Below are 27,607 nucleotides of genomic sequence, written 5' to 3' on the forward strand. Positions count from 1 at the left end.
CGTCAGTGTTCCTGTGATGGTTGAGAGTATGTGTCAGCTTGTGTGGGCGCTGAGGTGGCTGCATCCTTGGTCAAATGCTACTCTGGGTGTGAGGTTGTCGGGGATGAGACGCACAGTAGATCAATAGACTGAGTAAGCAGATTGCTCTCCTTATCCTGGTGGGCCTCATGCAACCAGCTGAAGGCCTGGCCAGCACAAAAGGCTGACCTTCCTTGAAATAAGAGAAACTTTTGTATTCGATGGTGTTGTCACTGGCACCTCTTCCTGGTTCACCAGCTGCTTCTGGCCTTTGCATTTGAACTGGGAAATGACGTCTGCAGATTTTTGATTTGCCTCTCTCTGGAATCATGTCAATCCATTCTCTATAATAATAATAATAATAATAATAATATAATATATATATGTCGCTGGACATGAGTTTGAGTAAACTCCGGGAGTTGGCGATGGACAGGGAAGCCTGACTTGCTGCAGTCCATGGAGTTGCAAAGAGTCGGACACGACTGAGCGACTTTCACTTTCTAAGGACTCTCTCCCATACAAGGGGCTTTCCGGGTGGCTCAGGTAGTAAAGGATCCACCTGCCAATGCAGGAGATGCGGGTTTGATCTCTGGGTAGAGACGATCCCCTGAAGGAGGAAATGGCAAGCCACTGCAGTGTTCTTTTCTAGAGAATTCCATGGATGGAGGAGCCTGGTGGGCTACGCTCCATTGGGTCACAAAGAGCTGGACATGACTGAGTGACTGAGCACACACGCTCCCACACAAGATGGTCTGTGTACGAAGGCTTAGGGCCTCTGTGAACAGAATATGTGGTTTTGTGTAAACGTTTTGTTCAGTGGAATAGTGTCTTGAGTGACATCCATGGGTCGTGTCTTTCCGGGATAATGCAGTGTGAAGGGTGATGCGGTTATAAGGAAAACACAGAAGCAGCAAAGTGACTTGCAGAAGCTGCTGAATTCATAAAAATTAAATCTCCAGTCCTTTGGCCACTGGATGCAAAGAGCTGACTCATTGGAAAAGACCCTGATGCTGGGAAAGATTGAGGGCAGGAGAAGGGGACGACAGAGGATGAGATGGTTGGATGGCATCACTGACTCGATGGATATGAGTTTGAGTAAACTCAGGGACTTGGTGATGGACAGGGAGGCCTGGCGTGCTATGGTTCATGGGGTCACAGAGAGTCAGACACGACTGTGTGACTGAACTGAACTGAACTGAAGAAGAAAACCTTTTCCATGATGAAACCCAGTGGCTGACGATGCGGTCCTCTGTTAGCTTGGTATGGTGTGATGGGGAAAGTTTCAAGGACACGTATGTCGCACACAAGAGCTCGGTGAAATAGTCTTCAGGTGTTTCAGCAGATGGTATGTGGAACTCTTTCCTTGAATTGCCTCCTTAACAAAGTGAAGCTTACAAGAATTGCAGCGAGTCAGTCTGCAGTTTGAGGTTGGCTGTGAGTGTCAGATTTACATCCAGTTTTGTCCCATCGTGGTTTGTAGGAGACTGAATGCTGATATTTGAAACATCCACCTTGGATGGATTCACCTTGGGATGAATTTTTTCCTAACGATCCACTGAAATGCTTAATGTAAAAATCTTAAAATCAATGAGTGGCTTGAGTTATGCTTTAACGATCTCAGATTTTTGGCATATCAGCAAAGCCTGAAGGCGTAATTAACTGATGTTGTTAAATATTTATTCAGTTACTTGATTTCAGGTTGCACCACTGGATCCACATTAATTTGTTATCTCAGCATATAGTATTGCTATGTGGTAGGGACTAAATAAATACTTCTGCAATGAATCTGAGAACAGTGAATGAATGTTGTAGTGGAATGTTACATTAAGCTGTTCCTTATTGGCGTAAAATAACCAGTACATTTTTTTTTTCTTAGGGATTTATTCTTTTAATTGGAGGATACTTGCTTTACAATGTTGTGTTAGTAATAATTTCTGCCATACATCCACATCAGTCAGCCATAGGTAGACGTCTGTCTCCTCTCTCTTGAACCCTCTTCCCACCTCACACCCCATCCCCCATTTCTAGGTTGTCAACAGAGCACCGCTTTGAGCTACTTGAATCAAACAGCCAATTCCCCCTGGCTGTCTATTCTACACACGGTAGTGTGCATGTTCGGAGAAGGCAATGGCACCCCACTCCAGTACTCTTGCTTGGAAAATCCCATGGATGGAGGAGCCTGGTGGGCTGCAGTCCATGGGGTCACGAAGAGTCAGACGAAACTGGGCAACTTCCCTTTCACTTCTCAGTTTCATGCATTGGAGAAGGAAATGGCAACCCACTCCAGTGTTCTTGCCTGGAGAATCCCAGGGACGGGGGAGCCCGGTGGGCTGCCGTCTATGGGAATCCACAGAGTCGGACACGACTGAAGCAACTCAGCAGTGTGTGTGCTTCCAGGCTACTCTCTCCATTTCTCCATCCTCTCCTCCCTGGCCCCTCTGTGTCCACCACTCTGTTCTCTGTGTCTGTGCGTCCAGGCTGCCCTGCAAACACGTTCATCAGTACCATCTTTCTAGATTCCACACATCCGCCTTCATATGAAATGTTTGCTTTTCTCTTTCTGACTTGCTTCACTCTGTATAGCAGGCTCTTGGTTCATGCACCTCATTAGAGCTGACTCAAATGCCTTCTTTTTTATGGCTGAGTAATATTCCATTGTGTGTGCGTACCACAACTTCTTTAAAAGTTCCTGTGTTGATGTCTTTCTAGCTCATCGATGTCCTGGCTGTTGTGAACAGTGCTGAAGTGAGCATCGGGGTACATGTGTCTTTTTTTTAGTTATGGTTTTCTCAGGGTGTATGCCTAGTAGTGGGATGGTTGGGTCATATGCTTTAGGGATTGAAATGGAAAGTCCTTGGATTCATATTCTTGTGTGTCGAAAGTACTACCCAGAGGAATCACTTGAAAAATGTCTAAGGTCCTTTCCGATATACTAACATTTGCGTGTAGAAGTCCAATTTTTCTGTGCTCAGTTTCCTGTTTGGTTCAGCGTCTGCAAACATGCCAAAGGCGTTTGAAGCACCTCTGTGCTTTCATGGGGACTGTTTTTAAACAAACAGAATTGGTGAGTTTATTCCAGGAGAGCAGTTAGAACAAAAAAAGAAAATAAGTGCAGAAAGTGGGTGTATACCTTAATGTTTTAAACATGAAAATAAATAAATATTTGTCACGTTTCCAAAGTTCAGGGAATAAAGTGAAATAAAAAGCAAAGCAGATTTGGTCAGTCTCGAGTAATAACGGTGTGGACCAATGGATAGAAATTGCAGCCAGGTCATACTAAATCCAATGAAAGCAACGTAACCCTTCAATATTCTATTTTTTGTCATTTGTTAATGTTTATATAAGAGACGGTTTTTCCAGTAGTCATGTATGGGTTTCAGAGTTGGACTATAAAGAAAGCCAAGTGCCGACTAACTGATGCTTTTGAACTGTGGTGTTGGAGAAGACTCCTGAGAGCCCCTTGGACTGCAAGGAGATCCAACCAGTCCATCCTAAAGGAGATCAGTCCTGGGTGTTGATTGGAAGGACTGATGCTGAAGCTGAAACTCCAATCCTTTGGCCACCTGGTGTGAAGAGTTGACTCATTGGAAAAGACTCTGATGCTGGGAAAGTTTGAAGGCAGGAGGAGAAGGGGACAACAGAGGATGAGATGGTTGGATGGCATCTCCGACTTGATAGACATGAGTTTGAGTAAACTCCGGGAGTTGGTGATGGACAGGGAGGCCTGGTGCTCTGCAGCCCATGGGGTCACAAAGAGTCAGACACGACTGAGCGACTGCACTGAACTGATATAAGAGATAATCTCTCTCACCTGTAATGTCAGCCTCAGAGATTTAATCCATATTTTACAATATGTCTACAATAAGAAAGAATATGGAAATAGGTCATATGTGTAACATGCCTTCATTGAATGAAATAGGCATCAAAATTATATTCTAACCTACCAGATTACAGTTAAAAAGAAAGGAAATGCCAAGGATTGGTGAAAATAGGAGCAGCTTTCATACAAAGTTGATAAATTCTTATAAAAACTCATTGTATGCTGTGCTGTGTATATGGTCAATTGTGTCTGATTCTCTGTGATCCCACAGACTGTAGCCCACCAGTCTCCTCCGTCCATGGGATTCTCCAGGCAACAACACTGGAGTGGGTTGCCGTTTCCTTCTTCAGGGGGATCTTCCCGAACCCAGGGATTGAACCTGGGTCTCCTGCATTGTAGGCAGACACTTTTACCGTCTAAGCCACCAGGGAAGTCCTGTACAAGGCTGTGTGAGTTTCTACTGTACAGAAAAGTATAAACTCTGATTTTATAATATTATATATTATCTTATATATATATTATATTAATAAAGGAATAACTGCTTCCACAATAAACTGTGGAAAATTCTGAAAGAGATGGGAATACCAGACCACCTGATCTGCCTCTTGAGAAATTTGCATGCAGGTCAGGAAGCAACAGTTAGAACTGGACATGGAACAACAGACTGGTTCCAAATAGGAAAAGGAGTCCGTCAAGGCTGTATATTGTCACCCGGCTTATTTAACTTCTATGCAGAGTACATCATGAGAAACGCTGGGCTGGAAGAAGCACAAGCTGGAATCAAGATTGCCGGGAGAAATATCAATAACCTCAGATATGCAGATGACACCATCCTTATGGCAGAAAGTGAAGAGGAACTAAAAAGCCTCTTGATGAAGGTGAAAGAGGAGAGTGAAAAAGTTGTCTTAAAACTCAACATTCAGAAAACGAAGATCATGGCATCCGGTCCCACCACTTCATGGGAAATAGATGGGGAAACAGTGGAAACAGGGTCAGACTTTATTTTTTGGGCTCCAAAATCACTGCAGATTTTGACTGCAGCCATGAAATTAAAAGACGCTTACTCCTTGGAAAGAAAGTTATGACCAACCTAGATAGCATATTGAAAAGCAGAGACATTACTTTGCCAACAAAGGTCTGTCTAGTCAAGGCTATGGTTTTTCCTGTGGTCATGTATGGATGTGAGAGTTGGACTGTGAAGAAGGCTGAGTGCCGAAGAATTGATGCTTTTGAATTGTGGTTTTGGAGAAGACTCTTGAGAGTCCCTTGGACTGCAAGGAGATCCAACCAGTCCATTCTGAAGGAGATCAGCCCTGGGATTTCTTTGGAAGGACTGATGCTAAAGCTGAAACTCCAGTACTTTGGCCACCTGATGAGAAGAGCTGACTCATTGGAAAAGACTCTGATGCTGGGAGGGATTGGGGGCAGGAGGAGAAGGGGACGACAGAGGATGAGATGGCTGGATGGCATCACTGATTCGTTGGACGTGAGTCTGAGTGAACTCTGGGAGTTGGTGATGGACAGGGAGGCCTGGCATGCTGCGATTCATGGGGTCGCAAAGAGTCGGACACAATTGAGCGACGGAACTGAACTCCTTCATCTGATATTCATGAATGGATATCACACATGTAATATTAAGCAAAGGAAGCAACACACACAAGAGGGCTTGAATGTTTCCACGGCTAGAGATTTTGAAAACATACAGAATGTACCATGTTCGGAATCAAGGCAGTGGTTAACTCATGATTGTCGGTTGAAAAGGGAGAGGAGGGAGTGTTGAGGTGGTGAAGGAAAAGTTGTCTATGTTACCTTGGACTTGTTTGCACGGACATATTTGTGTACAAACAATGATCAAGCTATGCTCATTTATGTTTTCACACAAGATACCATGTAAGTAATATGCACTATATTTTATGTATTTTAGAATCAATTTATTGATAGTTGAGTGTTTTTCCTACAAATATACTCTTTCCTTCTTAACTTCCGAATCGGAAATTTCACCGTGCCGACTTGATGCATTTCAGCAGTATCTCATGACAAGGAGTTAGAATTAAAATATTGGGTTGAGGGACTCACCTGGTGGTTCAGTGGTTACCACTTCACCTTCCAGCTCAGGGGTGTGGGTTTGAGCTTAAGATCCTATGTGCCTCGTGGCCAAGAAAACAAAACATAAAACCGAAACAATATTCCGTAAAGCCTTTAACTGCCTCATTAGAAAAGACCCTGATGCCGGGAAAGATTGACGACAGGAGGAGAAGGGGACGACAGAGGAGGAGATGGTTGGATGGCATCACTGACTCTATGGACATGAGTTTGAGCAAACTCCAGGAGTTGGTGATGGACAGGGAGGCCTGGCGTGCTGCAGTCCACGGGGTCGCAAAGAGTCGGACACGACTGAGCGACTGAACTGAAAGCCTTTAAAAAAATAAATGAAGGCAAAAATAGAGAAAAACATTGGATTGGCCAAAAAGTTCATTCGGATTTTTTCCCTTACAATGGAATGAGTCTTTTGGCCACCTCAATACGAACGGAAAAAATAAATTAATAACCCCCCAGGTGGCCCCCCGGCCCCTTCGAGCTGCCTTGACAAGAAGTCAGTATTTCTGTACGATTGCAAGTGCGGCCCGGTGTTTGCTTTCCCCGAGCTCAACGTATGTTTGCAGTTCAAGAGTTGAGGTGTAATACAGCAAGTAACTTCTCAGGGTTTTTCACGGGCATTTCATGTCCTTTACTATTGGACTGTCGTGTCTTTCCTTGTGTAGGGTTTTTGCCAGTGGAAAGGCTAATATAGCCGTGCAGGATAAGAGGCAGTTATAGGATTTCCTCGGAGCATTTGTTTTCCTAATGAATGCACTCTTTCATTGTAATGGACTGACCTTTGAACACTAATGTAAATCTCATGGCTGTTTGTTTTATTAATTGCTAAGACCTTGCTCGGTGGGGTTGTCAATTCACTCTCAGCAAGGACCACCTGCAATTAATCTTTTTCTGATTCTTGACACCATAGTTTACAATTATCGATTACTTTTTTTTTAAACTAATTAGATATTTTAGTCTTTTTACAAACTGATGCAAAACAGCCGGTCCTTAAAACGATTCATGTGTTTTCAACAAAGAGCCCTTAGCAACCCATGCAAGTTTGGTCTCTAAAGCGTAGATTCATTGACATACGAAGGTAGCTTTAAGTCTACACTGAGGGCAACCTTTGCAAGGATCCAGGTCTTCCGCTCACAGAGCTGTATTTGATTTGATGTCTTTGGATCCACAGGCTGGTGACTGACAAGGACAATCCAGCCTGGCCTTGTACCGTATAAATTACTGTGTGTCTCATGGTTGCTGGGCGCATTCATTTCATGTTTTCCTTTGCTCACTTTGCTTTGCTCGTGTGAAATAGACCCTTGGGGGGGAAAAAAAGAAAAAAGTAACCTCAAGTAAGGTAGTCAATGACAATCCTGAGTGAAGGAAGACGGAGAGAAAGCTAGTGTTTTCAAAACTGATACCCTACTGGCTCTTGAACGATCAGCCTCTCGTTCTGTCTCTTCTCTGGTGACCCTTCATTTCATACCTCTGGCTTCCCGAGCAGTCCACCTGCCTGATTTACGGCTGTAGTTTTCTGCCCTTTGCCTTGGTATCTGGCTGAATTTTTCCCCCTTCTTTCTCCCGCATTGGCATTTCTGGGGGCATCGAACTTTTTGTAAGTAAAGTCTTCTGTTAGGCTGCCAAATCCACTCCCGCTGAGATATCCTAATAGATAATCTATCGGTTCTTTCTTCGTGTGGGTCGTAGTGAGAACGAGCTTGCGTCTCCTTGCCTCCACATAAATGTTTTGCTGTTGATTATGTCTTCTCTGTTACCTGGAGCTTTAGGGGAAATGTATCCTATGGAAAAATACCTTTGGCCTTACGATTTTCCCTCCAAGATCAAAAGTATGTTCCAGTTAGCTTTATATAGCAATTATTATTGCTGTATCTTTATTAGAAAACATGGCATTCATATACACTTGATCTTTGAACACAGGCATTAGGAATGCTGACACCCAGCAAAATCAGAAATCCATGTATAACTTTTGGCCCCATAAAAATGTAACTGTGAATAGCCAAGTATTGACCAGAAGCCTTACTTGATAGCATAAAGTTGCTAAAGTCTTATTTTGTGTGTTGTATTTCTGACTATGGGCTTCCCAGGTGGCGCTAGCAGTAAAGAACTCGCCTGCCGTTGTAGGAGATGTAACAGATGAGAGTTCGATCCCTAGGTTGTGAAGATCCCCTGGAGAAGGGAATGACAACCCACTCCAGTATTCTTGCCTGGAGAATCCCCTGGACAGAGGAGCCTGGTGGGCTACAGTCTTTAAAGTGTTGCAAAGAGCTGGACACAACTGAAGTGACTTAAGACACATACATGTCCAACTGCGTATATTTTATGCATTCATGATATACCGAAATTTTTCTGAGGTTTTTTCAATATTTCTAGGCTATGTGGTTTATCTGAGGCTTTTTTCAAGTCGCAAATCTCTAAAAAATTTTTCCAGTGTATTTATTGAAAACATTTGCATACAGGTAGACCCACCCAGTTCAAACTCGAGTTGTTCAAGGGTCGATTATAGTTGAAATATAAAACATCTGCATTTATAGGATGTGTTTATTTTTTTTATTTATGTTGTTGAAGTATAGTTGATTGACAATCTTGTGTTAATTTCTGCTGTTCAGTAAGTGGTTCAGTTATACACACACACCCACACACACATTTATTTGTATTCTTTTCCATTATGATCTGTTACGGGGTATTGAATATAGTTCTCTGTGCTATACAGTAAAAGCCTTGCTCCTTATCCATTCTCTGTATAATAATTTGCCCCTGGTAATCCCAAACTTCCCTTCATATTTCCCCCACCCCACTTCCCCCTGCAGCTACAAATCTGTTCTCTTTGCTTTGTTGTCTGTGTTTGATAGATAAGTTCGTTTGTATCATTTTGGGTTCCGCATATATGTGACACTTGTGATTTATTTTTAAATGCCTGTTTACCTCTTAATCCATTCTACTAAACCTCCCCACTGTCAGCAAAACTTGCCTTGTCAGGATCGCCTGTGATCTTCCTGTTATTAAATGTAACGATCAATTGTCAATCCTGATCTACTAACACTGTCTGACATGTGACAGGTACCATGCATGCGGTTAATTTAATCTCCTAAGCCCAAAATGAATTTCAGGATGTTTGCGGAAGCATTGTTGACTGTCCTTCTTCTGTGTACTTGGGCAGATCTAGACGTTTATTATTTAATAAATGACCAACGATAGCAAATAATAATTCAAGATACATTTTCTGTTGTTAGAGAGATAGAAAGAAACATTTGATCCATGCCATAAGTGGTTTGTTGCTCATAAGTCAGGGAAAGCTAGAAAATTGGCTTTTTCTGATGAAAGCCGGATGAGTTGGTTACAGACTGGGGAGAAAAGTGGTCCTTCAAGGATTCTCACTGTTTCCTCTTGCCAAGGTGTCTACAGTCTCCACTCAGAATGCTGTGAGCTTGAAGAGAACTCTGTTGTTCCTCTAATTCTTTGGGTTATGATTCATTTTCCATCTTCCCTGGCCAACCAGCAAGCTAAAGCACTCCAGTTAAAGAAAAAAAAAAATGATCCCAAGGTAAATGCAAATAATAGAAAGCGTCTGACCCTTGGAGATAAATTATCATTGTTTCACATTTCCCAGGGAAATACCACTGTTTCGTGGCAAATGAGTGTGATACACATAACAAGAAGTACAGCTTGTTTTCAGTGCTAACACAACTCTGTTATTTATGCGGATCATGAACAGAAATAAGGGCAAATGAAATCTCTAGATGATTAGAAACAATGTTATTCAGCAGTGACTCCCTGCCCTGTCAGTAGGTGCCTGAGCATTGTTACCAAGGAACCGAGTTTACTAGATTCAGTGTTGGCTGAGTTCATTTCCATGGGACGTTCATGGACACACTGCTGTATTTCACATGGAGAACCAACAAGGACCTGCTGGACAGCACAGGGAACTCTGCTCTGTGTCATGTGGCAGCCTGGATGGGAGGGGAGTTTGGGGGAGAATGGATACATGTGTATGTGTGACTGTTCACCTGAAACCACAATATTGTTAATCAGCTCTAGGCCAATAGGAAAAAAAAAAAAAAGAGAAAGTTTAAAGTTTGAAAAAAAAAATGACCTCAGGTATTTATGATATATGTAGTTAAAATACCCATTTCTAGAATCATGGAAATGAAAACAGGCTACTTTTGAGTTGGCCCAACAATAGGAGGATGATTATGGAAATGATGTCATATGTTAAATGCAGTGTTGAACAGTCACACATATATGTGATTATTAATACTACAGCAACTGTTAATATGCTCGCGGAAATGAAAAACATAACACGACTTGTTTACTTGCCTTATCACCAACTGTTAGCAGCAACACACTTAGAAGGAACAAGTGGTGGTTTAATTGCCATTTTGTATTTTAAGCACATTTTTACTCTTGAGCCAATCAGAGTGGCTAAGAGTAGCTCTCACAGTGAGCTGAGACCTTCCACAGCTCCCCACCACTTGCCTGTTGCAGCAGAAGCAGGGTGTCCCTGAGAAGAGGTCTCCAGAGCTAGGAGCACATGTGCGTGGTCTTTGCATGAAAAACGAGTGAGTGGGTCATTTAGATCTCCATGCTCAATTAGACCTTCTGTCTCAACTCAAGGACAGTAAGAAAATGAAAATGATCAAGAAAATATCCTACTATGGAAGTGCTGGTTTAGTCACTAAGTCGTGTGCCTGTGGACTCTTGCAACCCCATGGACCGTAGCCCACCAGGCATGGGAGTCTTGAGGCAAGAATACTGGAGTGGGTTGCCATGCCCTCCTCCAGGGGATCTTCCCAACCCAGGGATCGAACCCACATCGCTTATGTTTCCTGCATTGATAGGCAGGTTCTTTACCACTAATGCACGTGGGTTGCCAAGAATACATGCCTGCCAATGTTGGAGACATAAGAGAAGTGGACTCGATATATATATATATATCTATATATCTATATACATGATAAGTATATATATGTATATAATTGTAACCAATTTACATTGATGTTTGGCATAAAGCAGCATAACATTGTAAAGAAATTTTCCTCCAATTAAATTATAAATCAATAATAAAAGATGCTCTTACATTATCCTACCTTGTATTGGGTTGGCCAAAAATTCATTCGGCTTTTTCTGTAACATCAACTGGAAAAAAAAACCCAAAGAACTTTCTGGCCAACCCAACACTTTTCCTTTCTCTTCTTACATTAAAAAAAAAAAGACTTTGCAGGATAAAATTGTATGTTTATTAAGGTTATTTGCTATAGAACATGCCAATAGGTATGTTTGAAGGATACCCTATGATTTGAACCTATCTGTAAAGAATAATTTTCTCTAAACATAGAGACAGCCATGGAAATGACTGTCTTCAAGCAAAGTGGAATATTTCCATAAAAACTGACATTACTGTGTATTGACAGAAAGAAATTTTGGTACGCCATTGGCTTCCCTTTACTCCCCCAGCTCTGTAACGCAGCAGTGCAAATCTCACCATGCAAAAATATTTATAGTGAGCCAGGACCCATTCTTTCACAAAGCTTGCCTCTCTTCTTTTCAGAAGTAAGCTGTTTATATAAACTGTTTCAACTTCCTTGGGCCAGGACACACTCTGAATGATCTGAAGTGTGTTTGCCCACAAGGTGTATAGAGAGATGAACTTTCCTGGTGGCTTAGATGGTAAAAAAAAAAAAAAATCTGCCTGCAATGCAGGAGATGTGGGTTTGATCCCTGGGAAGAGAAGATTCCCTGGAGAAGGAAATGGCACGTTATTGCAGTAGCCTTATCTGGAGCATCCCATGGACAGAGGAGCTTGGCGGACTATAGTCCGTGGGGTTGGAAAGAGTCTGACTCAACTGAGTGAGTAACTCTCATGTAGAGAGATAGGTGCCTGCCTCATCTTGATCCTTCCTGGTGTCCATGTTCATAATCTCTGTACCAAAATGTACAACAAAGCCGGTGCATGTGTGCAGTGGAATATTACTCAGCCGTAGCAAAGAGCACATCTGAGTCAGTGCTAATGATGTCGACGCACCTAGAGGCTGTTCGTACAGAGCGAGGCCAGTCAGAGAGGGAAAAGCAAATACCGTATACTAACGCATACAAATGGACTCGAGCCAAGTGGTATGGATGAGCCTATTTGCAGGGCAGCATTGAAGATACCAACTCAATGGACATGAGTGTGAGTAAACTCTGGGAGTTGGTGGTGGACCGGGAGGCCTGGCGTGCTGCAGTCCATGGGGTTGCGAAGACTCGGACACGACTGAGGCACTAGACTGAACTGATAGAAATCACAGACGTAGAGAAGCGAACTGTAGACCCCCGACGTGGGGGGAGCAGAGGGATGGATGAACAGAGAGATGAACAGTGCGGAAGCGTATAGATTACCACATGTGAAACAGAGAGCCAGTGGGAATTTGCTCTAGGGCTGAGGGAACTCATCCCGGCGATCTGGGAAAACCTGGAGGGGTGCGAGGTGGGAGGGAAGTTCAAGACAGAGGGGACGTGTGTATCCCTACAGCTGATTGATGTGGATGTATGGCAGAAACCAACACAATATTGTAAAGCAACATCCTTCAATTAAAAACAAATCAAAAACTTTAAAAAGTACCGCAAAGCACACAGCAGGGCTCTTGAAGCCCAGTGAGGAATTTCCAATGTCTAAGCATGACGATTCCCATGAAAATGACAGAGAATTCAGGCAGTTACAAAGTAAAAAATAACAGTCTTTGTGAACAACCTTGAAACTCACCACTTCTGTTAATAGAAACATCGTTGAGGAATTGAAACTGAAAGGTTATGCTCCGAGTTACAGATTCTGTTTTTAAACCTCCAAGTAGAATGTGGCAACTCTTTTATAGGCAATGGTTTTAAGTATAATGCACTCAGGGAATGAAAAGCAATTTTCCTAAGTAAGAAAAGCCATAGCATTGTTTTAAGGAAGGCTGTTTCATCTGTCTTGGGCGGAAGGGTAGATGAGGGAAATTAATTAGTCCCCCCTTCCAATTACTTCGTGCTTTATTAGGTTTACTGAAGGCGTCCTGTGAGTATGGTCTGGTACCCTCCACGATAAAGCTATTACGCTGTGGCACTGCCCTGATGTCTGATTGCATTTTGGCGACGGCTCGTGTTTATTTATGAGTCTTGCTTCGGAAAAGATGTGTGAAGTCTGGCAGGAAGTCCACCGAAGGATGCTGACTCTTTCCGGGTGGGGTATAAACAGGAGCAGCCACAGTCGTAGCGAGCCTCCAGAGTGGATTAATGGCAGCTGGTGGAGGCTGCCATTGGTAACGAGGCAGAAGGTGCCATCAATATTTACTATTCATGGTGGTGATGGGAAGAGCAATACTGGGAACGTTCCCGTTCTGCCGAATCCACCTCATTCAAGCAACGTGGGAAAGCAAGTCTTGGCATAGTCCTCGCAAAGTAGGAGTTCCTGTGGGGGACAAAACCACCCTGACCTCTCTATTGGAGAGGGAATATGACCCAAGGAAATGCTAGTGTCCTCTCTGCAGCTGAAGTTTGTTCTTTTCTTTCTTTTTTTTTTTTTACTGTTTTTATTTTTTTTATTATTTATTTTAATTGGACGCTGATGACTTTAAAATATTGTACTGGTTGTTGCCATTCACTGACATGAATCAGCCATGGGTGTACATGTGTTCCCCATCCTGAACCCCTCTCCCACCTCCGTCCCCATCTTCCTGAGCCTTGCTTTCTTGATTTGGCAAAGAGCTGTGTCAACGCATGTGGGTTCAGTCATGTCCAACTCTTGGCCACCCCGTGGACTGCAGCCCGCCAGGCTCCTCTGTCCATGGGATTGTCCAGGCAAGAATACTGGAGCGGGTTGCCACGCCCTCTTCAAGTTGTACCCGTGAGGTTTCTTTGAAACAATAGGAGATAATAGATAGGTGGATAGATAGATTGATAAATAGACAGACACATATGCATTACTTTGTATATTTATAGTATATATATGTTATGTATATATGTATACACTGCATGCTGCTGCTAAGTCGCTTCAGTTGTGTCCGACTCTGTGCGACCCCAGAGATGGCAGCCCACCAGATACTCTATATATACACAGATATAAATATATAAACGGCTTATCTGGTGGCTCACACAGTAAAGAACCCATCTGCAATGCAGGGGACCCGACTGTCATCTCTTTGTTGGGAAGATCCCCTGGAGAAGGGAATGGCAACCCACTCCAGTATCCTTGCCTAGAGAATCCCATGGACAGAGGAGCCTGGCGGGCTACAGTCCATGGGGTCGCAAAGAGTCAGACACGACTAACGACTAACACTTCCTCTTTTTTTCTATAAATATACATGAGAGAGAAATTTATTTGAAGGAATTGGTTCATGCAGTTGCAGGGTCTGGCAGGTCCAGATACCATAGAGTAGAGGAGGGTGGGTTGGAAACTCAGGCACGAATGGGTGTTGCCATCTTGAGACTCCTGGAGTCTGAATTGTATCTTAGGGGAAGCACTCAGGCTGGAAAATACTGGGGACTGATCTTGTGGTCTTGAGTCTGAAATCCAGGGCAGGCTGTATTTGTCTGTTACAATCTTGAGGCAGAATTCCTCCCTCTCCAGGTATCCTGCAGTGCGTGAAACTGCTGTAGCCGTCAGCCAGCTGGGTAAGGGTCACACTCATGCTTAGGTCACTCAGTCGTGTCCGGCTTATCATGAATGCATAAAATATACGCAGTTGGACATGTATGTGTCTTAAGTCACTTCAGTTGTGTCCAGCTCTTTGCAACACTTAAAAGACTGTAGCCCACCAGGCTCCTCTGTCCAGGGATCCTCCAGGCAACAATACTGGAGTGGGTTGCCATTTTCTGCTCCAGGGAATCTTCCCCACCCAGGGATTTGAACCCATGTCTCTTTCATCTGCTGTACTGGTAGCTGGATTCTTTACCATCTTATTAAAGAGGATATTCTCATTTGCTTAAAGTCGGTAGATGGTAGATGTTCACACATATATCAGTACAAAGTACCTTCTCAGCAGCATCCAGATTAATATTGGACCAAACTGCTAGGCACCACAATCTAGCTTTGTGGACTCAAAATTTAACCAGCGTAAGAATCCATGCCATCTTTAAAAGAAGCTTTCCTGCCTCCTCCTCTGCCACCACCCCCACCCCCCCCCAAAAAAAAAAATCTCCAAGCATTTGTAAAAAGGCAGTTCTTGAACAGTAGCCAAATCTTTTCTCCTTGAAGAGTGCACAACGTGAATTCCCGTTCAGTGGCTCTTCCTGAGCACGCCTGCTAGAAAAGGTGAACTGGCTTAGGTAGGATTGGGTTTGTATATCATGCTGTAACATTTCTACCCCATGACATAACCACCTAGAATTTTTTTCATTATTTCCTGGAGTCACCTTGTATCTGCTTGGGGGCCATGAACTGGCCATCTCTGTTTTTAGCTGAGTAGCATGCCTGAAAGCCCTTGATGGCTATTTGCTGAGAACATGAAATAGTGTGCTGTCTTAGGAAATCTCTTTATAAATGTCAGCTTTCAGAAAGTGGGCTTTGCATCCTAACCTCAGATATATACCCCGTCCTTCAACATCTCTCCCCATCCATTTCTTCCCCGCTCCCTTTTTTCTAATAAGTATTTCTTTGGCTGTGCTGTGTCTTAAGTTTTGGCATGTGGGATCTTTAATCTTTGCTGTTTCATGTAGGATCTTTTTATTCAGTTGTGACCTGTGGGATCTAGTTCCCCGACCAGGGATGGAACCTGAGTCCCCTGCATTGGGAAGAGTCTTAGCCTCTGCACCACCAAGGAAGTCTCTCTCCACCCACATCTGTCATCAGTTGAAACAGCTTACAAAACACAAGTTTCATGCTGGATTTAGTGGAAGGCCTGTTGGCTGATCACCACAGTTTACAATCAGAAGACGGGTGTGCACTCCACTGTGCCTGATTCCTTGTAACCTCCCTGGACTGTAACCCGCCAGGCTCCTCTGTCCATGGGATGCTCCAGGCAAGAACACTGGAGTGGGTTGCCATGCCCTTCTCCAGGAGATCTTCCCGACCCAGGGATCAAACTTGTGTCTCCTGCATTGGCAGGGGATTTATTACCATTGAGCTACCAGTGACTATATTGGTGTTCAAAAGCAAGAGTGGCAAAGGGGCTTCAACCACGTTACACATTTCTCTCTGGCTTGGAAACATTTCGTAAAAAAAAAAAAAAAGTGGCTACTTGAAAAATCCATTTATTCTGTTTGACAGTGTAATTAATCCTATTTACATTTTTAGGTAGACATACAAAACTTGTGATTTAAAAGGTTTTGATTGGATGCAAACAAAAAAGTAAAAACCTCTTGATGTTAAGAAAATATTCTTAAACTTAACGTTTAAAAATTGCAGTGAAATATATTAAATTTGCCATCTTGGCTATTTTAAATCAGTAGTTCAATGCTAAGTCCCTTCAGTCGTGTCCGACTCTGTGCGACCCCATAGATGACAGCCCACCAGGCCCTGCCATCCCTGGGATTCTCCAGCAAGAACACTGGAGTGGGTTGCCATTTCCTTCTCCATGTTCAATAGTTCAATAGTTTCAAGTATATCCACATGGCTATGCAACCAATCCCCAGAACGTTTTTCATTTTGCAGAAATGAAATTCTAAGTGAAAACTCTCCACACACCCTACCCGCACTGACTGAGACCCCATGGACTGTAGCTGCCAGGCTCCTCCGTGGATTCTCCAGGCAAGAATACTGCAGTGCATTGCCATTTTCTCTTCCAGAGGACCCAGGGATCGAATCTGCATCTCCTGTATTGGCAGAGCAGATTCTTTACCATTAGTGCCACCTGGGAAGCCCCAGTTCCTGGCAACCACCACTCTATGTTCCTCTGAGTTTGACTGCCCCAAATAGCTCATGTAGGAATTACACAGTATTTTTTAACTGTCCTCCAGGTTTATGCATGTTTAGCTTAAGGCAATGGCACCCCACTCCAGTCCTCTTGCCTGGAAAATCCCATGGACGGAGGAGCCTGGTGGGCTGCAGTCCATGGGGTCGCTAGGAGTCAGACACGACTGAGGCGACTTAGCAGCAGCAGCGTAGAATTAGCTATGTTGCATGTTCAGCATGTGTAGCATAGACTTTTCTTCCTTTTTAGTGCTGATGGTATTCCACAATGTGCGTGGACCACATTGTGGTGATGTGTGCATGTGTTGATAGACACTTGCATCGCTTCCCCCTCTTGCTGTTGTGGAAACTGTGGCTGTGAACATGTGTGTACAAACAGCTGCTAAGACCCTGCTTTCTTTCCTCTTGGGTGCACACCCACCAGTGGAATGGCTTGATCATACGGCAGTGCTACTTGTATTTTTTTTGTGGAATTATCATCATGTTCTTCGTAGCGCCTGCACTGTTTCACATGATCCTGCCGAGAGTACGTAAGCCTTCCGATTTCTCCACCTCCTTGCCAACACTTTCTATTTCTCGATAGTAGCTGTTCTAATGGGTGTGAAGTGCTGTGTCACTGTGATTTTAATTAGCATTTACCTGATGACTAGGGATGCTGCAAATCACTTCATATGCTTATTGTCAATCTGTCGATCACTGGAGAAATGTGTATTCAGTCCTTTGTTCATATTTTAATAGAGTTGTTTGCGGTGCCTGCCTTGTCAAGTTGGAGGAGTTCTTTATGTATACTGGATTTTGACCCCTTATCAGAGGTATGAGCTGTCATTCTTTTCTCCCATTTCATAGGTTGTCTGGCACTCTGTTGATTATGCCCTAAGATGCTCAGAAATGTTTAATTTTGATGTAATCCAATGTGTCTATGATTTGATTGCTTTGCCTGTGAGAAACCATTTTTAGGAAATCTGAAAACGTTTCTAAATGCAGCCATAAGTCCAGGTTGAAGGATAATAAGAAGCAACATGACTGAATCGAGAGCATGACATGTTAGTCTCAGTCCTAGGGGTGGGCATGGTCACCGCTGATGGTGCACTGTCCTCAAGCTCTGATGGAGAAGCGGTCCTGCAGGTTCATTCCTCACGATCTCTCCCGTCCAGCAAACGCTGCGTTGTGGCTGGTTCAGCCCTGGCAAAGTCACGTTGTTAAATTTGATTTAACACCTGTGTGTACGAAACGAAGCTGCTAGCCTCTGCGCTCTAAGCTTTTGTGTCTGTGATCCACACTTTCAGTTTAAAAATAAAACGCATCTGACCCTGAGCAAAGGTCTCGACAATAAGCAAGAAAACGAAATCAGCCATCCCTCATACTAAATCAAAGTAGCAGAGATGATTAAGGTAATGATTTTAAAAGCGAATATCCCTCTATCACAGTAGACAACCGTGCCAGAAGCTGCATTTGGAAGTGGCCCAGTGGAAATAGGCAGTGGAGCCAGAAATTATCATTCAAAAGATCTGAACGCAAACCCTCGAGTGTCATTAAGGCAAGTGGCTTTGGACGAGCAGTTGGAATACAAATGGCCGTCTGTGCTGCTCAGCCTTGAAGCCTAGGCTTTGTCTCTTAACAGCTGCATCGTCACCTCTGAAACAGTCTGTATATAAGCTCCAGTGGGGTCCTTTGGGCTTGCTTATAAAAGGATGCTGGCTGATGTGTTAGCTTCTGCTCTCTGGGTCCCAGGGATAGTGAGCTGTCAGGATGATAAGGTCCTAGACGCCACTTAAATTTCCACAGTTGCCCCATCCCTTCTGCCTCTATGGGAGGCCTCTGAGTTACACCTTGTTGAGGCAGGAGCCTGTGAACTTGGTGGGGCCTGCCTCAGCCTCTCACTGCCATCCTGCACTGATTTTTTAAATTTGTTTTCATTGTTTTTTTTTTTTTTAGCCACCCAAATGGCATGTGGGATCTTAGTTCCCTGACCAGGGTTCGAACGCCTGCTCCCTGCATTGGAAGCACAGAGTCTTAACCACTGGACCTCCAGGGAAGGCCTGTGAAAGGGCGTACTGTATTTTGAATTGTTTTCTCTGTCTAGAATCTATATAGAAATCTAATTTTTAGGCCCTAGATGCAATTATTTGGTGACTCTTCTGAATTAGCCCTTTCTAATTTTCCTTATGGACTTAGAAATCAGTTGCCCCATTCTTGCGTAGAGCAGGAGCATGAACTTTGCGTAGTAGCCTCTTCATGTATCGCTTGCTCAGGATACTTCCCCTTTCTTCTGTCTTTGGGATCTGCGTCTGTTCTGCCCCTTTATGGTCCTGGTTGGGCTCTCAGTCCAGTAGGTAAATGAATCTGTGTGATTGTGCTTCAGTAATGCTTTATTTACTGAAGACGGTGGTGACAGAACTTGGCTCCTGGGTCCAACACATGCATTTCTCATCTGAAATCATCAACGCATCACGCCATGTCTATTGATAGTGATACATTTTAAAAGAATGCAAATCCAAGCTTCATGACCTATCTCTGATGGGGAGATTCAGTGAGCCCTACTCAGAGATGCAGCTGTGTCTCATTTCTCTAATGGAATTTTAAGCTGCTTAAAAGTACAGATGTGAGCTGGACCATAAAGAAGGTTGAGTGCTGAAGAATTGATGCTTTTGAACTGTGGTGCTGGGCAAGACTCTTGAGAGTCCCCTGAATAGCAAAGAGATCGAGCCAGTCAATCCTAAATGAGATCAGCCCTGAATATTCATTGGAAGGACTGATGCTAAAGCTGAAACTCCAATACTTTGGCCACCTGATGCAAAGAGCTGACTCATTTGAAAAGACCGTGATGCTGGGAAAGATTGAAGGCAGGAGGACAAGGGGACGACAGAGGATGAGATGGTTGGATGGTATCGCTAATTCAATGGCCATGAGTTTGAGCAAGCTCTGGGTAATAATGAAGGCTAGGGAAACCTGGCCTGCTGCAGTTGATGGGGTCTGAAAGAGTCAGACACGACTTGTAACTGAGGGAACTTTGGTTTAGGGATAAAGAAATGACAGTGGCTACTGAAATGAAGTGTTACTGTTATAGTGATTACAAAGCACGTTACTGAAAATGTATTTATACCTCCAGAGTTTAAAAAAATACATTTGGCAGTGAGAGTTAATGTCCCTTGATCATAATTATAAGGTACAAGTGAAGCCAGCAGGGATTTGGAAAAATTTTAATAATAAATCATTCAGTTCAGTTCAGTCACTCGGTCGTGTCCCACTTTTTGCGACCCCATGAATCGCAGCACGCCAGGCCTCCCTGTCCATCACCAACTCCTGGAGTTCACTCAGACTCACGTCCATCGAGTCAGTGATGCCATCCAGCCATCTCATCACCTGTCGTCCCCTTCTCCTCCTGCCCCCAATCCCTCCCAGCATCAGAGTCTTTTCCAATGAGTCAACTCTTCGCATGAGGAGAAGTACTTAATTAATTACATCCTTGTATAAAAAGTGCCCATTGGTGTAATAAGGTACCAAATAGCAGCTATAGAACCGTGCTCATTCCTGATATGTATGCCGTCAATTTGGAGTACCACAGAGAAATTCATGAGAAACTAACTTTGGAGGCATTGAATTCCCAACTGGGCACCATTTGCCTTCTTGTTTTAAAAATTCTGCAGTGAAAAATAAACATCTGAGACCTAATCAAATTTATAGGCTTTTGCACAACAAAAGAAATCAAAAGCAAAGTGAAACAACAGCCTGTGGACTGGGAGAACATATTTGCAAGTGATGTGACCAACTAGGGCTTAATTTCCAGGACATACAAATAGTTCCCACAGCTCAACGTCAAAAGAATAAAGAACCCAATTAAAAAAAATGGGCAGAAGACCTAATAAAAAGCTTTCTCCAAAGAAGACATGCAGATGGTCAACAGGCAATGAAAAGATGTTCAACATCATGAATGATTGGAGCAATGCAAATCAAAACATAGTGAGATATCACTTCAGAGCAGTGAGAATGGCCATCCTCAAAAAAGTCTACAATCAGTGCTTGAGAGGGTGTGCAAAAAGGGAACCCTCTTATACTATAGATGGAAATACCAACTGGAGCAGCCACTATTAAGGATAGCATGGAGGTTCGTTTAAAAACTAAAAATCGAGCTACCTCTTCACCCAGCAATCCCATTCTTGGGTATATATATCCAGAGAAAACTAATTTTAAAAGAAACAACCACCTCAGTGTTCATAGCCGCAGTATTCATAATAACCAAGACCGGGAAGCAACCTAAGAGCCCACCACCAGAGGAACGGATAAAGAAGACGAGGTGCATACGTAACAGTGGAACATTATTCAGCCAAAAATTTTAAAAAAATGAGATAATGCCATTTGCAGCAACATGAGAGGCCTGCAGAGATTATCATACTTGTTGAAGTAAGTCAGACAAAGACAAATATTACATACTATCATATACATGGAACCTAAAAAACAAGTGAACTTACGTACGAAGCATGAGCAGACTCACAGATACAGAAAAAAACTTTAGCAGAAATTGGGAGTGTGGGATTCACTTATACACACTCGTATATTTAAGACAGATAACTAAATGCGGGAGAACTAGGTTCGATCCCTGGGTGGGGAAGATCCCCTGGAGGAGGGCATGGGAACCCACTCCAGCATTCTTGTCTGGAGAATCCCATGGACAGAGGAGCCTGGTGGGCTACAGTCCACGGGGTCGCAGAGAGTTGGACACGACTGAGCGACTAATCCCAAGGACCTGCTACTATATGGCACAGGGAACTATCTTCCATATTTTGTAATAACCTGTAGTAGAAAAGAATCTGAAAAAGAATAGATATACATGTATGCTTGTATACCTGTATCTCTTTGCTGTACAAAACAAACTGTCACAGCATTGTAAATCAACTGTATTTCAATTAAAAAAAAAAAAAGCTGAGTTTGTTGGTGTTATAATAACCAGAAGCCTTGGTACATGCTTTAGTTGGCAGTCATGTAGAAAGCAACACTTTTGTGGAACTTGTTCTTTTTTTTTTAAGTGACTGTATTTAATCTGCAAGCATTGAATAGACGGCTCTTCTGATCTTACTGCTCTTTGTAGCAACATGTGCCTTTATCGGTCAAAACTGCCCACACGACAGTTTTACATGGGTGGCTCTGTTTCCTGCCTGCAGTGAAGTCAGTGAAGAATTTCAGTGTAGCGCTCCATCTTACCTAAATTTAGTAGTTTATCACGACTTCTTCGGGTCACTCAGAATCTGTAACAGGTTCCTGTCTGTGAGCGATTCCATAAAAGCAGCACTCTGGCAGGTCTGAAATAAATCTAACAGCAGAAATAGTTTGCAGAAGAAGGAAGACAGGCGCAGTCTGCAAAGCAATCTGCTGCAAAGGATGTGAGAGCAACACCATTGTTAGGGAGATTCACGATCTGGAGGGATTTCTAATTGTATGCGTTTCATTTTTGGATGGTCACTTTGAAGCCTCTTTAATTTTTTAGGCATCATTTTAGCTCCTTTAATGGAACTGTCATCTGTACATGTTTCTAGTACCTATGTGAAGTTTTTTATATTTGCAGTTAACCTCTGGTCTTCAGGCTTCCCTGGTGATTCCAACGGTAAAGAATCTGCATTGCAAAAGACAGAGGTTCGAACCGTAAGTCCAGAAGATCCCCTGGAGGAGGGCATGGCAACCCACTCCAGTATTCTTGCTGGAGACTCCCTTGGACAGAGGAGCCTGGCGGGCTGCAGTCTATGAGTAGCAACGTGTAGGAGACAGCTGACCGGCGATCACACTTGTCACTTTCTGGTTTTCTAGCTTCCAATTTTTGTACATCAGACCCTTGCTACCTGCTGTTGTGTTAACGTATCCTTCTATGTTTGTCCTAAATTTCCTCCTTTTCAGATGGGAGGGTGGACGTGGCTAACTGGGATTTGCTGGGCACGTCTGTGTTCATCCCAATTCTACCTTTTATGAGTTTGTAGTCTTCAGTCATATCCCTTGGCAGCTCTAATCTTTGCAGATGGAGCCCATTCGTGACCCAGGGATCGAACTCACATCTCTTATGTCTCCTGCCTTGGCAGCCGGGTTCTATGCCACTAGCACCACCGGTGAAGCCCATATGAAGTCCCACTGATCCTTAAATGCCCTCTGCATAGAGCAGTGGCTCTGCATACTTAATTATTCTGTCTTCCCTTCTCTAGACCTTTTCCTGCTTTGGAATGACTTCACTGAAAAGCTGAAATTTTCAGATCAGTCGCTCAGTCATGTCCGACTCTTTACAACCTCAAAGACTGAAGTTCCCTGTCCATCATCAACTCCTGGAGCTTGTTCAAACTCATGTCCATTATGTTGTTGATGCCATCCAACCATCTCATCCTCTGTCGTCTCCTTCTCCTCCCGTCTTCAATCTTTCCCAGCATCAGGGTCTTTTCCATTGCATCAGCTCTTCACATCAGGTGGCCAAAGTATTGGGGTTTCAGCTTCAACATCAGTCCTTCCAATGAATATTCAGGACGGATCTCCTTTAGGATAGACTGGTTGGATTTCCTTGCAGTCCAGGGTACTCTCAAGAGTCTTTTCCACACCACAGTTCAAAAGCATCAATTCTTTGGTGCCCAGCTTTCTTTATAGTCCAACTCCCACATCCATACATGACTACTGGAAAAATCATAGCTTTGACTAGATGGACTTAAGCAGGTACAATAGTCTTACTACAGTGCTTTTTTTTTTATAACACTAAAAAGAAGTATATGGTATCCAGGGATTTCCTGAGAGAGGGTTGGGAGCAACTCCATCTCAGATAGCAGACAGGGAGAGAAACATAAAGGAAATTCATGGAAGAGCTTTATGAGCTAGGCTCAGAGTGGCAAGCATCACTTCTGCTTGTAAATAATTGGCAAAAACATTGTCAGTCATTACAGCCTAAACATCAATGTATGTTTCCCGTCAACCTCATGGGGATCTTTCCCAGGATGTTTAATGTTTCACCAGTGTTTCATGGTGTTCAAATATGTGTAAAAATCCCATGGACAGAGGAGCCCCCATGGCGGGCTAGACATGACTGAGCAACTGAATAACAGCAAAAATATGTATAAATGCTCAAAAGGTGGGAGGGATGACTCCCTCACACACAGTCCGTGTCCTAACATGAATTTGTTTGGAAGGCAGGGAAGAATCTGAGGCTCTATACGAGTGCAGACCATGTGCTCGCAAACAGTGGATTTGAAATTCCACCCTCGTGTGCAGAGGCTGCTGGCCTTAAATAAAATATATTCAACCGAAGCGAGGAAAGCTTGAGTATGTTGGTAGCCCTCCCTGGTAGCAGCGATTTCTGGGTTCTTCCCATTGGGCCAGGACTCTTCTGATAGCTAGAACTGGTGAATTAGTTTGAGTATGACACTCTGATTTACTGGGGTTATTGGTGGTGGTGGTGGTGGTGAGAACAATTATCGTGATATCTACCCTCTCGGCCGCACTTAAGAGCACAGCCTGTATTGTGAACCTCGGGCACTCTATTGTACAGCATATCTCCAGAGTCTGTACATCTTGCTTCAATGAGATTTATCCTCATTGAACTACATCTCCCTACTTCCCTGTTCCCCTCAGTTCCTGCCAGCCATCATACTCTGAATCTGTGGGTTTCGCTACTGTAGGAATCGCATGTGAGTGAAATCATGCAGTATTTGTCCCACAGAGTCTAGCTTATTTCAGTTAGCACCTGTCCTCCAGGTTCATCCATGGTGTTGAGAAGGGGAAGGTTTCCTGTTTGGAAAAGAGTGAGTAATGTTCATCGGATGGATCATGTAAGCCCTGACTTGCAACTGGCAGCACTACTGATCTCTGTTACCACTGAGGGTCTGTGGGTCTTTCAGGCAGGTTCATCCGGCGAGAATGATCACAAACCGTAGTTTGAAATTATGTGTACAATTAGTTCTATGTTAAGTATTGGTAAAGAATCCGCCTGCTTTGTGGGAGACCCTGGATTGATTCCTAGGTCAGGAAGATCCCCTGGAGAAGGGGTAGGCTACCCACTCCAGTATTCTTGGTCTTCCCTGCTGGTTCAGCTGGTAAAGAGTCTGCCTGCAACGTGGGAGACCTGGGTGTGATCCCTGGGTAGGAAAGATACCTGGAGAAGGGAAAGTTTACCCCACTCCAATATTCTTGCCTGGAGAATTCCATGGACTGTGTAGTCGATGGGGTCGCAAAGAGTTGGACACGACTGAGCGACTTTCACTTAAGTAAAGTGAACAGAAGTAAAATTTCATTTCTTCATGATATTCGTTTGTCTGCTGTTTTTAAAATTCTGAGCTTTTGTTCTTTCTTGTCATTTTCTGACTTTTACTTAATTGCTCAAGTTTTCCTCTGTTTTCCCTGCTCTGGGTATTTGAAAATTCTACCCAAGAAAAAATACCTGGATACTTAGTTCTAAAATCACATCATTTGCCCTCCACTCCTTAGCACCATTTATCTTTCCTCTGCATAGATTTGGTTAAAATGAATTGCCTTTTTTTTTTTCAGATCAAGATTATTGCATCTGTATTAGTTATCATATAGTTTGTTATGTAGACATAATGATTTATATATTATAACATGGACTAGATATGTTGCATTATTGTTCACAAGATTTAGTTCTGAGTGTTGAATTAAGCCTCATCACAATGACAGCTTTATAAACCAGCCAAGAGTTTCAGTGTTTCATGGCTTGTTGACGTTTTAATTATACAAAGCACTTCTCTTCATGGGTATATTAATTTGATTCATTTATCTGTTTATAAGCATTCTTGAAGAATTTATTTTTTTATAAAGCACATGAATTTGATAGACTTTTGAAGTCCTTTTGTGACTGAACATTTTTTCCTTGGCTGGTTATAGAACTTGTGTTTACAGTCTTAGATGCCCAAATCTCTATTTTCTTCCTGCAGTGTGTACTTTGGAAGAGAATTCTGGAGTTAAACTGATATTTTCTTCAGGATAGTCTGACTTCTTAGAAGAGGTGGGGAACTGAAGTCGTGACAACTTTTTCTGCTCTTGAATGTCCGCATATCCCAAGGCTATATTTAGGCATGGGTTTCTTTTTCGTATTTCTGAGTACCCTGTGACGTGAAGGTGAACTTTTTAATATGATACTGTAGTGCTGGTGACTTAAACACTATACCCAGCCTCCTTTTTTCTTTATCTGTCTCTATACCAAAAGCTGGGAAAGGAATTTGATTTACCAAAGTTCTCTGCAGCCAACAAGGTTCTTGTGACATGAGGGTGGTCAGTGAAACTCGATATCATCTGTTGCTGGCACTCTCTTCTTTCTCTTTTCTTTCTACCTGGATATTTGGCATCATGTCAGTAGTTTGAAATGCCATTTGCTGAGCATGCCCAGAAAGGATACGTTGAATCAAAGATGGAAGGATCCTGGGTCCTGGGTACACTTCCTGAGGACTTTTCAGTGGGATGTTCTGGGGGTTGCTTCTACAGCCCCTGCAGTGCCAGGCCATCAGTTCAGGCGCTCAGTTGTGTCTGACTCTTTGCAACCCCATGAACTGCAACACGCCAGGCCTCCCTGTCCATGACCAACTCCTGGAGTTCACCCAGACTCAAGTCCATTGAGTCAGTGATGCCATCCAGCCATCTCATCCTCTGTTGTCCCCTTCTCCTCCTGCCCCCAATGCCTCCCAGCATCAGGGTCTTTTCCAAAGAGTCAGCTCTTCGCATCAGGTGGCCAAAGTATTGGAGCTTCAGCTTTAACATCCGTCCTTCCAAAGAACACCCAGGACTGATCTCCTTTAGAATGGACTGGTTGGATCTCCTTGCAGTCCAAGGGAATCTCAAGAGTCTTCTCAAACACCACAGTTCAAAAGCATCAATTCTTCGTCGCTCAGCTTTCCTCACAGTCCAACTCTCACATCCGTACATGACCACAGGAAAAACAATAGCCTTGCAGTGTGCCCAGAGATAAATCCACCCTGAACTGTGTAAGTTACCCTAGCTGAATTTTTGCAGCCAGAGGAAATCCTGGCAGACACACAATTTGATATCCAGCTATGTTTGGGAGTCAGGATAAAAGGCTAGTTTTGATCACCTGTTATATTTTGGAGCATAGCTATGGTGGAATTCAGCTCTTTGCATTTACAGACACATTTCAAAGATCCCGGTATTTGAAAAAATGATCAGTCGCACTTTTCCAAAACCTATCCATAAAGATGATACTTTGTAATATACCCAATGAACTCTAGACCACTCAGCTTTTAGAGCTGTGTAGTTGACAATGCTGAAAACTTTTTCAGAGACATAAATTGCTTTACTTTATAAAAGTATCAGTGGGTTTTTAGGGGGCTGCATGGGCACTCACTTTCTCCTTTCTGTAAAGACTTCTTTGAATGTTGGCAGTTAATGCCATGGTGTCCACTTCGAGCCATTTAGAAAGGATTTAGAAAGAAAGTCCGTTTCATTTAGAAGGAAAATACAACTTCTCGAGAAGGTGTGACTCAGTACAAAAATACACTATGAAGACGATATTTAAATAGCCTGGTGTTGGCCTAATAGGGCTTCCCTGACAGCTCAGTTGGTAAACTATCCGCCTGCAACGCAGGTGACTCCGGTTTGATTCCTGCTTGGGGAAGATCTGCTGGAGAAGGGATAGGCTACCCACTCCAGTATTCTTGGGATTTCCTTGTGCCTCAGCTGGTAAAGAATCTGCCTGCAATGTGAGAGACCTGTATTTGATCCTTAGGTTGGGAAGATCCCCTGGAGAAGGGAAAGGCTACCCACTCTGGTATTCTGGCCTGGAGAATTCCATGGACTGTATAGCCCATGGGGTTGCAAAGAGTCGGACA

This window comes from Bos mutus, chromosome X, assembly GCF_027580195.1.
Source record: "Bos mutus isolate GX-2022 chromosome X, NWIPB_WYAK_1.1, whole genome shotgun sequence".
NCBI classification, from domain to species: Eukaryota; Metazoa; Chordata; class Mammalia; order Artiodactyla; family Bovidae; genus Bos; species Bos mutus.